The sequence below is a fragment of the Silurus meridionalis genome, chromosome 12, assembly GCF_014805685.1.
Source record: "Silurus meridionalis isolate SWU-2019-XX chromosome 12, ASM1480568v1, whole genome shotgun sequence".
In the NCBI taxonomy this organism is placed as follows: Eukaryota; Metazoa; Chordata; class Actinopteri; order Siluriformes; family Siluridae; genus Silurus; species Silurus meridionalis.
The window spans coordinates 17,592,947-17,604,729 of NC_060895.1; positions in this window are offsets into that span (position 1 = coordinate 17,592,947).

Consider the following 11,783-nt stretch of genomic DNA (forward strand, 5'->3'; position numbering starts at 1 on the left):
GGTTGCGCGATGCAGTGCTGAATAGGTGCTGAAAGGCGACTGCTGCTCTGTGGTCTGGCCTTTTATACTCTTGATGGAGAACTGTGCACTGTTACATCAATTCAAGTCAAGTTTATTCTATAGCGCTTTTCACAACAGACATTGTCTCAAAGCAGCTTTACAGAAATCAACAGTCAAGGTGAATGGTGTGCATTTATCCCTGATGAGCAGCCATGGCGACTGTGACAAGGAAAATCTCCCTTAGATGTTATGAGGAAGAAACCTTGAGAGGAACCAGACTCACAAGGGGAACCCATCAAAGTGGTGGTGTCCAAGGTGTGATGGGGACATTAGTGGTTTTGTTTGCCCTTTTTCTATTTCTTGGATAGTACAGGTGATGCAGAGTGGGCATGGGGAGTGCCCACTCTGCAACCAATGAGCTATGGTTGTTAAAGCATGCTAAAGCTCGGTCCCTCTGCATAGTCAATTGGTACAAATCCGTTTCTCCCTCCTTAGTGTCCAACTTCTCATACAGCTCCTCATATGCCTTGTCCTTTGCTTTAGCCACATTACTCTTCACCTGCTGCAGCATCTCCTTGGTCTTACCTCTTTCTGGATCTCACACAACAGTATTCCTTCATCAGTTTCCACCATCCTATTCTTTTTTTAATTCCTCACTTTCCTCCTCATCTTCTCCACCTCCAAAGCCATCCTACCACATCCTACCACCAGCCAAAGCTGTGTTGCTACACTGTCCCCTGCCAACACCTTACAGTCTCAAATCTTTTTCAGGTTCATCTCCTGCATAGAATATAGTGTACCTGTGTGCATCTTTCTTTTATACGTCACCCTATGCTCCTCCTTCTTCTTAAAATCTGTATTTATAAAAAAGGATTCCCATTCAGTTGTATTTCCACACTTCACAACTAGAAGCATATATACATTTTACCAAACATGACAAGTTACCTATTACATCAAGTTACCTATGACATTCCAACTAAACTATTGAAGGAATTGTTACATACAGCTGGTGAGCCTCTTCTGAATATTATAAACTCTTCACTATCTTCAGGTCATGTCCCTAAATCCCTCAAGTTAGCAGTTGTTAAGCCCCTCAAGAAACCTATTTTGGGTACAAACACGCTATCAAATTACAGACCCATTTCAAATATTCTATTTATGTCTAAGATTTTAGATAAGATTGTCACTGCCCAGTTATGTTCCCACTTACAAGAGAACAATATCTTTAAAGAGTCAGGTTTTTGGCCCCATCATAGCACAGAAACTAGTTAAAATCACTAATGACCTGTTTTTAGCTTCAGACCAAGACTTCATCTCACTGTTAGTTTTACTAAATCTTAGTGCTGCATTCAACACTATAGATCATGATCTCCTCCTAGATCGCTTACAAAATTACATCGGCATTCAGGGACAGGCATTAAGCTGGTTTAAATCCTACCTATCTGATTGTTACCATAAATAAAGAACTATTAAATTAATGCTAGTTAATTATGGCATGCCACAAGGTTTAGTTCTAGGACCTCTGCTTTTCACAATATACATGTTTCCCTTAGGAAATATTTTTAGAAGGCATGGAATTAGCTTCCACTGTTACGCTGATACCCAGCTATATATCTCATCAAAACCAGGCGATACAGCTCAAATTGCTCGGATAACTGAGTGTGTTAAAGAATTAAAAGACCGGATGACCCATAACTTTCTATTATTAAATTCTGATAAGATGGAGATTTTGCACATCAGCCCAAAAAACAGTACACAGAAGCTCCAGCATTTCAGCCTGCATTTAGAAGGATGTACTGTAAGGTTAAAATGCTGGAGCTTCTGTGTACTGGTTTTTGGGTGATGAGCAAAATCTTCCTGTCCTATACATGTAAAACAGTGTAGATGTGGAGTTGTAGGCGAGATAATGTCAGGAGATGCTGTCAGAGGTTGGACCGCCACAATTGTTTTTCTAATGCTATACATTTTTTCAGTGAATAAATTCATAAGTCTTCACTACTAAACTATGATGGAACACATTTTTCAGATACCTGATTTGTAGTTAATTTAGCTACTGTACTGAAAAGGAACCTGGGATTGTTTTTGTTGTTTTCTATGAGTTTGCTCAGGTGTTTAGCTCTAGCAGCTTTCAGCGCCTGTCTGAAGCTGAGCATACTGTCTTTATATGCAATTCTAAATACCTCCAATTTAGTTTTCCTTTATTTTCTCTGTAGAATACGGGCTGTTCTCTTGAGGGCATGTGTATGACTATTATACCAAGGTGCAGGTGTTTGTTCTCTAACCTTTTTTTAACCGGATGGGGGAACAGTGTCTAATGTGCTAGTGAGGATAAGGTCTATGTTGTTAACCATTTCATCAAGATTATTAGCAGTTATGGGCTTAGTGAGAAATTGAGATAAATCAGGCAGGTTATTTATAAATCTGTCCTTAGTGGTCGGAACAATAGTCATACCAAGTCGATAACATGGTGAAACACGGCTAATCTGCTCTACCGGTAGTGTGTACAGTATGAGATAATGATCTGTAATGTCATCACTCTGGGGTAAAATATCTATATCAGTGACGTCTGCTCCGTGGGATATTATTAAGTCTAATATGTGGTTAAAACGATGAGTTGGTCTGGTGATATTTTGTTTAAGCCCAAAAGAGTTTAATAAGTCCACAAATAATAATCCTAGGGCATTGTTTACTTCATCTACATGAATATTAAAATCTCCTACAAGCAGCACTTTATCAAAATTGATCCCGGATAAGTAGGGAGGGTTGCGTTAGGAAGGGCATCCAGCGTAAAAACATGTGCCAAACCAAAAACATGCGGATGATCCGCTGTGGCGACCCCTAATGGGAGAAGCCGAAAGAAAGAAAGATCAAGAGGTCTGGAATAAAACGAGCAAACTCTTGAAGAAAATCAGCATAGGGCCCTGGGGGTCTGTACACGGTGATCAAAGCGAGTTTTCTCAAAAGTAAAATTTTAAGAACGAGCACTTTAAATTATTTAAAGCTGAATCCTAATCTCAGACTAACATTAAGAGAGGCACTATAAATGGTAGCTACACCTGTAGTCAAATACACAAAAACCTGACTGATGCATGCAATTTGGGACTCCTCACTCACTCAATTTTCCAAAAAATAGCATAAATGTGAAGACAGTTCAATTATACGAACTCTTAAGCATTCAACCTCTGACCCTCCGCAGAGGAAAAAGGAGGGGGGTGAAAGGCGGAGAGCTCAATCACCTCACCAGTGAAAGCTGTAAAGCACTTAGGCATGAAGGCCGGATTAGGCCTGAATAAAACCTTATCTCCATTGAACGAGATTTTGGTGCACAAGTAATGAACCGAGAGCGCATGCAAATCACTGACACGTTTGGCGGAAGCCAAAGCTAAAAGCAGGGCCGTCTTGAAGGACAGCAGCTTGAGGGAGATATCCCCCAAGGGCTCGAAAGGCTGTTGGGCCAGCACCTCCAGCACCATAGAGAGATTCCAATCCGGGACTACACTTCTGGTGACCGGAATGGAGCAGAGCACGGCCTTCATAAATCTCCCTGGATAAGGGGTGCTGCCCCACCATAGTGTCGCCGAACCCGGCGTGACACGCAGTGATAGCTGCTAAATAGACCTTAATCGTCGAAAAAGTTCTGCCACAAACGATGAGGTCCTGCAAGAAACCCAGAATGTCAGTGACTGAACACAGATATGAAACAAGCTGGTGTTCTTCACACCACTCCCCAAACACACGACACTTGCAGTCATAGAGAGAACGAGTGGAAGGGGCCCTGGCATTCTGAAACAAGGCAATAACACGCGGGGGAAGCCCCAAGGTGTTTAAATTCGCCCTCTCACGGGCCAGGCCCAGAGAGCCAGTCTGGGTGAGGATGATAGATTTCTCCGTTCGCTCGGGCCATGAGGTCTGTGCGCAATGAGAGGGGCCAAGGCTCCGCATATAGAAGAGGAATTATCTCTGCTAGCCAAGGTGCCTTGGGCCACCTGGGAGCTATGAGGATCAGAGACAACCCCTGCACTGCGACCCTGGCCAGGGTCGGGGTTATCAGGCAGAGCGGAGGGAAAGCGTAGAGCAGCGTGCTGGGCCATGGATGAGCCAGAGCGTCCACGCCGAGGGGGTGTCCTCGTCCCGAAGCGAGAATAACATAGGACAGTGGGCGTTTTGGCGCGAGGCAAAGAGATCGACCGTAGCCTGGCCGAACCTCTCCCATAGCAGCCTCACTATCTGCGGGTGGAGCCACCATTTTCTGTAGAGGGGGTTTCCTCTCGACAGAAGGTCTGCGCCCCTGTTTAAAACGCCCGGGACGTGAGTCGCCCGTAACGATAGGAAATGCCGTGTGCTCCATACCAACAACTTGTGAGCCAGAGCGTGAAGCTTGGAGGAGCGCATGCCGCCTTGGCGGTTGATATGTGCTACAGCTGTCGTATTGTCACTGTGCACCAGCACATGGTGCCCCTGAAGGCGGGGCAAAAAATGCTTCAGAGCTTTCAACACAGTGAGGAGCTCCAGATAATTTATATGGGCTGAATAAAGTGAGTTCGGCCATACACCGTTCACTGACCTGCCCTCCTGAGTGGCTCCCCACCCTGTTAAGGAGGCATCTGTCGTCACCACTTTCCACAGCATAATCACCCCGAAAGGGGTGCCATGCGCGTAAAATTACGCAGCTCTTCAGTGGCGCAGCGCTTCCATGCACGCGCGCGTCACAGTGACATAGCGGCAAAGATCACGCAACGGGCTGAGATAAAGGGACAAAATCCACTTCATATAAGCTCTCATTCTCAGAAGACCTAGAGGCAAAATATGGGTAGCCGAAGCCATCAGACCCTGTAATCTGAGACATGTGCGATACTGTATTCGCGCTCCTTCCCTGAACCGCGCGAGACAGTTCATGAATAAAGAAATGCGCTTCTGTGACAGGCGCATGCGCATCGTAACGGAATTCAGCTCCAAACCCAAGAAAATTACCTCCTGAGCGGGAGTAAAATTGCTCTTGTTCACATTGACTCTGAAACCGAGCGCAGCGATGTGTGAGAGCACACGGGCAGTGTTTTGAATCACTTTCTCTCTCGAATCGGCTATAATAAGCCAATCGTCAATGTAAGTCAGGATCCTGAATCCTGCTGATCTCAGTGGCGCGAGCCCCGCCTCCGCACACACACAGAACGTCCTCGGACTCAGAGCGAGACCGAATGGAAGAACTTAGAATTCGTAACACATGCCTTGGTAGGCGAAACGGTGGAATTTCATGTGAGGAGGATAGATGCTTATGTGGAAAAAAGCATCGCTTAGATCGATCGAGCAAAACAAATCGTTCTGCTTTATCGAACGAATGAGAAAGCCGTGTGATAACATTCTGAAATTGTATTTTCTTAAATGTTTGTTCAACACTCTGAGATCCAGAATAGGACGGAGAAAACCGTCCTTCTTCGGGACCAGGAAATAGCGAGAGTAAAAACCCTGGTTGCTTAGATGCTGGGGAATCGCTTTCTTCTCGAGATTTCTTCTTGATTCTCTTCTCTTCACTCTCTTCTTCTTGATTTTGTCTTTCAGAATGTGAGCGGAGATTTCGTCCATATGGGACCATACCACTCCGTTGAACCGCGGGAGTGTTTTGGCAAACTGAAGCCTGTAACCCCTCGTGACTGTGTGAATCATCCAACCGGGGGCTGAGACAGACAGCCAGCCCGTCACGCGACTCCCGAGCATCCCCACACAACCCGGTGGAATGTTCAGAGCCGATCTGGCCAGATCGCTCATTAATGGTGCTATGGCGACCACCGTCCAGGGAACTTGAAGGCAGGAAGTCCTGGGACAGAACCAAGCTCTCCTCGGGAATCAGGAGCAAAGCCAAGCTTTCCTCGGGACACCGGTGCGACGCTGAGCTCTCATCAGGAACCTGGAGCGACGGGGAGCTCTCATCATGGACCTGGAGCGAAGCTGAGTTCTCATCGGGGACCGGGAGCGAAGCAGAGCTCTCATCGGGGACCGGAAACGAAGCTGAGCTCTCCTCAGGGACCTGGAGCGAAGCTGAGCTCTCTTCAGGGACCTGGAGCGAAGAGGAGCTCTCCTGGAAGCCTAGGAGCGGAGAGGAAGCCGCCTGGAAGCCTAGGAGCGGAGAGGAACCCGCCTGAGAATCTCTGAAGCGAAGCGGAGCTCTCCTGGAGGTCCTGGGATGGGGCCGAGCTCTCCGGGAGGTCCTGAGACGGGGCCGAGCTCTCCTGGAGGTCCTGGGGCAGAGCCGAGCACTTACGGAGGTCCTGGAGCCAAACGGAGCTCTCTTTGGGACACGGAAACGGGGAGGAGCTCTCCTCTGGACACGGGAACAAAGAGGTGCTCTCTGGGCTGCTCTAGAACGGAGAGGAGCTCTCTGTGGACACCTGGAACGGAGCTGAGCTCTCTGTGGACACCTGGAACAGAGCCGAGCTCTCTTGTGGACACCTGGAACGGAGCCGAGCTCTCTGTGGACACCTGGAACGGAGCTGAGCTCTCCTGGAGGACCTGGAATGGCGCTGGGCTCTCCTGGAGGACCTGGAACGGAGCCAGGCTTTTCTGGAGGTCCTGGAGCAGGGCGGAGAGCTCCAGGAGGTCCTGGGGCGGAGCGGAGCCGTCCTGGAGGACCTGGAGCAGGGTGGAGATCCCCTGGAGGAGCTGGGGTGTAGCGGAGCCATCCTGAAGGGCCTGGAGCAGGGCGGAGATCCCAGGGAGGTCCTGGGGCGGAGCGGAGCTCTCCAGGAAACTTTGGTGCGGAACGGTGCTCTCGAAAGTGGGGGAGAGGTGATAGAGATACACCGCGAGTATCCCGAGTTCCCTGGTTAGAAGCTAAATGAACCTGGTGCATGAGCTAAACTCATCTCCAGTCGCGCTCGCGAAGAGGTTCTCCAGACAGTAGAGAAATGTGGAGCGCGATTTTTGCTCTTTCCGTCGGGTAGCTGGATGAATTCAACTCCATGTACCGATTAACGCTCCATAAAAATTCCCGGGGGCGGAGCTTAGTGGTCGCTTCATCGCGGCGGTACGAATCCTGCCTCCAAAATTCGGATTGCGCCGGGACCACTGTGGTAATTCAATCATGTCCTTTCTTTCCTTCCTTTCTTACCTTTTTTCTTTTTTTTTTTTTTGCGCCCTCTTTTTCAGTCCCTGTTGTCCTATTCAGGGGTCCATCATATTGTCATGCGGGAAACGGAGGCGGAAGCCGGCGTAACAGCAAACAAAACTTTATTGATCACAAAGGCAGAGCCAAACCAAATACCTGGTGACCCTGCTGTAAGTTTGTCACTGTTGGTATGAGACCCAAATGTTTTTTCAGGATATAATCCAGAGAGTGTAAGGCATCACCAGAGTGAATATGGAGAACATTTAAGTTAATGCATGTGAGATAGAGGGAGGTAACGGATTTTGATAACCTGTAATAAGGCATTATTAAATTTGGTGACCCTGCTGTAAGTTTGTCACTGTTGACTTGAGAGCCAAATATTTTTCAGGATATAATACAGAGAGTGTTAGGAATCACCAAAGTAAATATGGCGAACATTCAAGTCATTGCATGTAAAATAGAGGGAGGTAACCGATTTCGATAACCTGTAATAGTGCCTTATCAAATTTGGTGACCCCGCTGTAAGTGTGTCACTGTTTACTTGAGAGCCAAATATTTTTCAGGATATAATACAAAGAGTGTTAGGCATCACCAGAGTAAATATGGAGAACATTCATGTCATTGCATGTTAAATAGAGGGAGGTAACCGATTTCGATAACCTGTAATAGTGCCTTATCAAATTTGGTGACCCTGCTTTAAGTTTGTCACTGTTTACTTGAAAGCCAAATATTTTTCAGGATATAATACAGAGAGTGTTAGGCATCACCAGAGTAAATATGGAGAACATTCAAGTCATTGCATGTAAAATAGAGGGAGGTAACCGATTTCGATAACCTGTAATAGTGCCTTATCAAATTTGGTAACCCTGCTGTAAATTTGCCACTGTTGGCATGAGACCCAAATAGTTTTTAGGATATAATCCAGAGAGTGTAAGGCATCACCAGAGTAAATATGGAGAACATTCAAGTTAATGCATGTGAGATAGAGGGAGGTAACGGATTTCGATAACCTGTAATAATGCCTTATCAAATTTGGTGACCCTGCTGTAAGTTTGTCACTGTTGGCATGAGACCCACATGTTTTTCAGGATGTAATCCAGAAGGTGCTAGGCATCACCAGAGTAAATATGGAGAACATTCATGTTAATGCATGTGAGATAGAGGGAGGTAATAGATTTCGATAACCTGTAATAATGCCTTATCAAATTTGGTGACCCTACTGTAAGTTTGTCACTGTTGGCATGAGACCCAAATGTTTTTCAGGATATAATCCAGAAAGTGCTAGGCATCACCAGAGTAAATATGGAGAACATTCAAGTCATTGCATGTAAAATAGAGGGAGGTAACGGATTTCGATAACCTGTAATAGTGCCTTATAAAATTTGGTGACCCTGCTGTAAGTTTGTTACAGTTCACTTTTCAGGATATAAAAGAGAGAGAGAGATGGTTCGGCATCACTAAAATGAATATGGAGCACAATAACAAATTTCAGTATTTTATTCAGCACTTTATTATCGAATAACAATAATTATATAATAATAATCTAATCATATATATATATATATATATATATATATATATATATATATATATATATATATATATATACACACACACACACACACACAAACACACACACACACACACACATTTAACAGTCTAAAGCATCCATCTCAATAAATTTTATTAGCCTTAATAAATAAATAACATTCTGGATTGTTTTTTTAAATATCAAAAGCATTTGAATAGCTTAGTTTTTTAAGTACTATAAATGAGTCTTAAGTTCATGGCGCATGCAACTGTTTCTTTGCAGCACGACGGCAATGTTCTGCACGCGCATTCAAGGTAAAATGCACGGCACTCTGCGCGTTCCCGCAAGAACATTTAATGACCAATAGACGCCGATGTTTTCATTTAAGGGTTGGGTGCACTACTTGCCACACCTGACAGAGGTTTTCAGTTTATGGGTCCGGAGTATGTAAGCACTGGGAGGGGTGGAAGACTTAGATCATCAGTTGAGGATAGACCTGACATAAACTGTAGTCCAATAACAAAAATACATGCATAACAAACATGAATCGGGACTTTCAAGTGATATGAGTGACCTTGTCAGGCAAATTGGATCTGAAATTGGTGAAGCTATCAGGGACAGTCTGCTTTAAACTAGACATTCAAGTTTGCCATATAGTAGTTGTTCTGAAGAAAACATTAACGTTTCTGACTCTAAGATGTCAAAAGCAACCATTATTGATGCTTCCAAGTTGAATTTGGTTCCGAAGTCTGAAATAACTGCACCACCTTATTTTCGTGGAGACGGTACAGATAAGTGTTCTGTGATGGAGTGGAAAGAACTGATGAGGGTATACCTTAACAAAAAAAGAAGTGGTAGGCTTGGAAAGGGTTGAGGAGGTAATGAACAGATTAATGGGGAGGGCTAGGGACATCATAAGGGTCTGGTTGAGCAACAGAACGGTTACTCCGACCGCGGATGCTGTTTTCACGGTTTTGAGACATCACTTTAGTGATTCCAGTAGCTCTGGTATGCCTTTAGCCAATTTCTACTCGGTGAAACCTTTCTCCACTGAGGGTCCCTTGGATTATTGGATAAGGTTGAACAAGGTTGTTAAGGTGGCTGAGCAGGGCCTTAAGGAGGAGGGCAGGACTTTAGAAAACCGAAGTAGAGAACTGGCTGTAATGTTTATTCGACAATGTCCTGAAAGGGAACTGTCTCTTGTGTTCAAAAGCAAACCAGTACAGTCTTGGACAGCTTCTGAGGTTAAAGAGAGATTGGATGAGATGCTAAGGAAACAGTACAAAATCACAATACTATGGCCCATTGCAAGATGTACAATCTCTGCTTTAAGTGTTATTCGCCTGGGCATATGAGCTTCAATTGTGAGATGTCTGTCCCCAGGGATGGCGCTAGCAGATGGGGAAATGACGAGCTTCAGGGAAACTAGAGAGCCTCCACTGTGGGGAGGGCAATGTGGGGCAAAATGTAAGATCCTTCTTGGATACTGATGTTGAGTCGGTTTATTCATCTTGTTGTGAGAGTGTAAGCAAAGACAAGATGGTGATTTTTCAGAATATATTCAGTCATTGCTGAATTTCAGTCTGTTTTAGGTGCAGGACAGAGTTCGGTTGAGGGGAATGCTGGACAGTGGCTCCATGGCAACTACTTTGAGTGCTGATGTGGTACCTCAGCTAAGAGAAGCTGGAGTCTTGAATCAGGAGTTGTTTCCCGGTCGGACATTGTCCTAGTTGGGTGCGGTGGAAAGCAGACTAGTCCTGTAGGTACGTGTAGGTGTATGGGTTCTGTTTTAGTGTCCCAGTTCTTGTTGTGATTGGACAGATGGACCAGCTTATCATTGGTACCAATGTGCTGAAACCTTTGATCAGAGCGATGAAATCACATGAGGGGTTCTGGAGAGTCCTGGATAAACCAGACCAATCAAATCTGAGTGAAGATCTGAGTGAAGACAGCGAGAACACTAGGCTCAATCACAACTGACAGTGGGCAGCACGGTTGTGATAGAGCATAGTGTTCTCGCTGTGTCCATGGTAATGTCCTTGTCGGTAGAGTGATCTCGCCTTTATGGGGAGATGGTTGGCTTCCGGTTAGGATGGTAAATTCCACAAACTCTAAAATTGTGCTACGCAAAAATGCAAAACTTGCTGATGTCTGTCCATGCATTGCCTTAGAAGATTTTAAACAGGTACCAGAACAAAAATATTTCAGAACGTGGCCATAAGTGGCAACAGTTCTTGTGGTAGCTTGTCAGCAAAGAGCTCAGTGTCTGGTGTTGAGCACTTTGGTGACACTCGATTGGATGAGCTTGGAAGAACTTAAATGTAAGTGACTGCGAGGTGTCCCCATGCTGAAGAAGCAGGCTGATTGATCTGATAAAGGAATATGGGTGTGTTTTCTCTAGGCGGTCATTGGATTGTGGTGAGGCAAAGGGATTCTGTCATCGCATTCGCTTGATGGATAAGAGACCGTTTCGCTTACCTTATCGGAGACTATCACCTGCTCATTACCACAAGCTGAAGCAGACTTTAGATAAAATGGAACAAAGAGAGATCATCAAAAAATCAACCAGCGAATTTGCATCACGGTTGGTATTGGTTTGGAAAAAGAATGGAGACTTGCGGCTGTGCACTTTAGGTAGCTGAACGCTCGTACGGTGAGAGACGCACATACCCTACCTCACCAGGCGGATGTACTAGCAGTACCATGGATTTAACATCGGGGTACTACAACATTTACATTTACATTTGTGGCATTTAGCAGACGCCCTTATCAAGAGCGACGCACAGTGCTCTGATGTAAAGTGCTTTGAGTCTCTAGTAATGAATAAATCTACACCGGTACGCAAGATTACAAACTTAATATAAATATAACTCGAATTCTACAAACTTGGAAAGTGCTAATGTAGGTATTTCAGGAAGAGGTAGGTTTTCAGTCGTCGTTTGAAGATAGTCAGGGACTCTGCTGTACGGACATCTAGGGGAAGTTCATTCCACCACCTCGGTGCCAGAACAGAGAAGAGCCTTGAAGTGTACTTACCTCTCATTCTGAGAGAAGGAGGTACCAGTCGAGCAGTGCTGGAGGATCTCAGACAGCGTGGTGCAGTGAGAGATGTGATGAGGTCACTGAGGTAAGATGGTGCTGGTCCATTTTTGG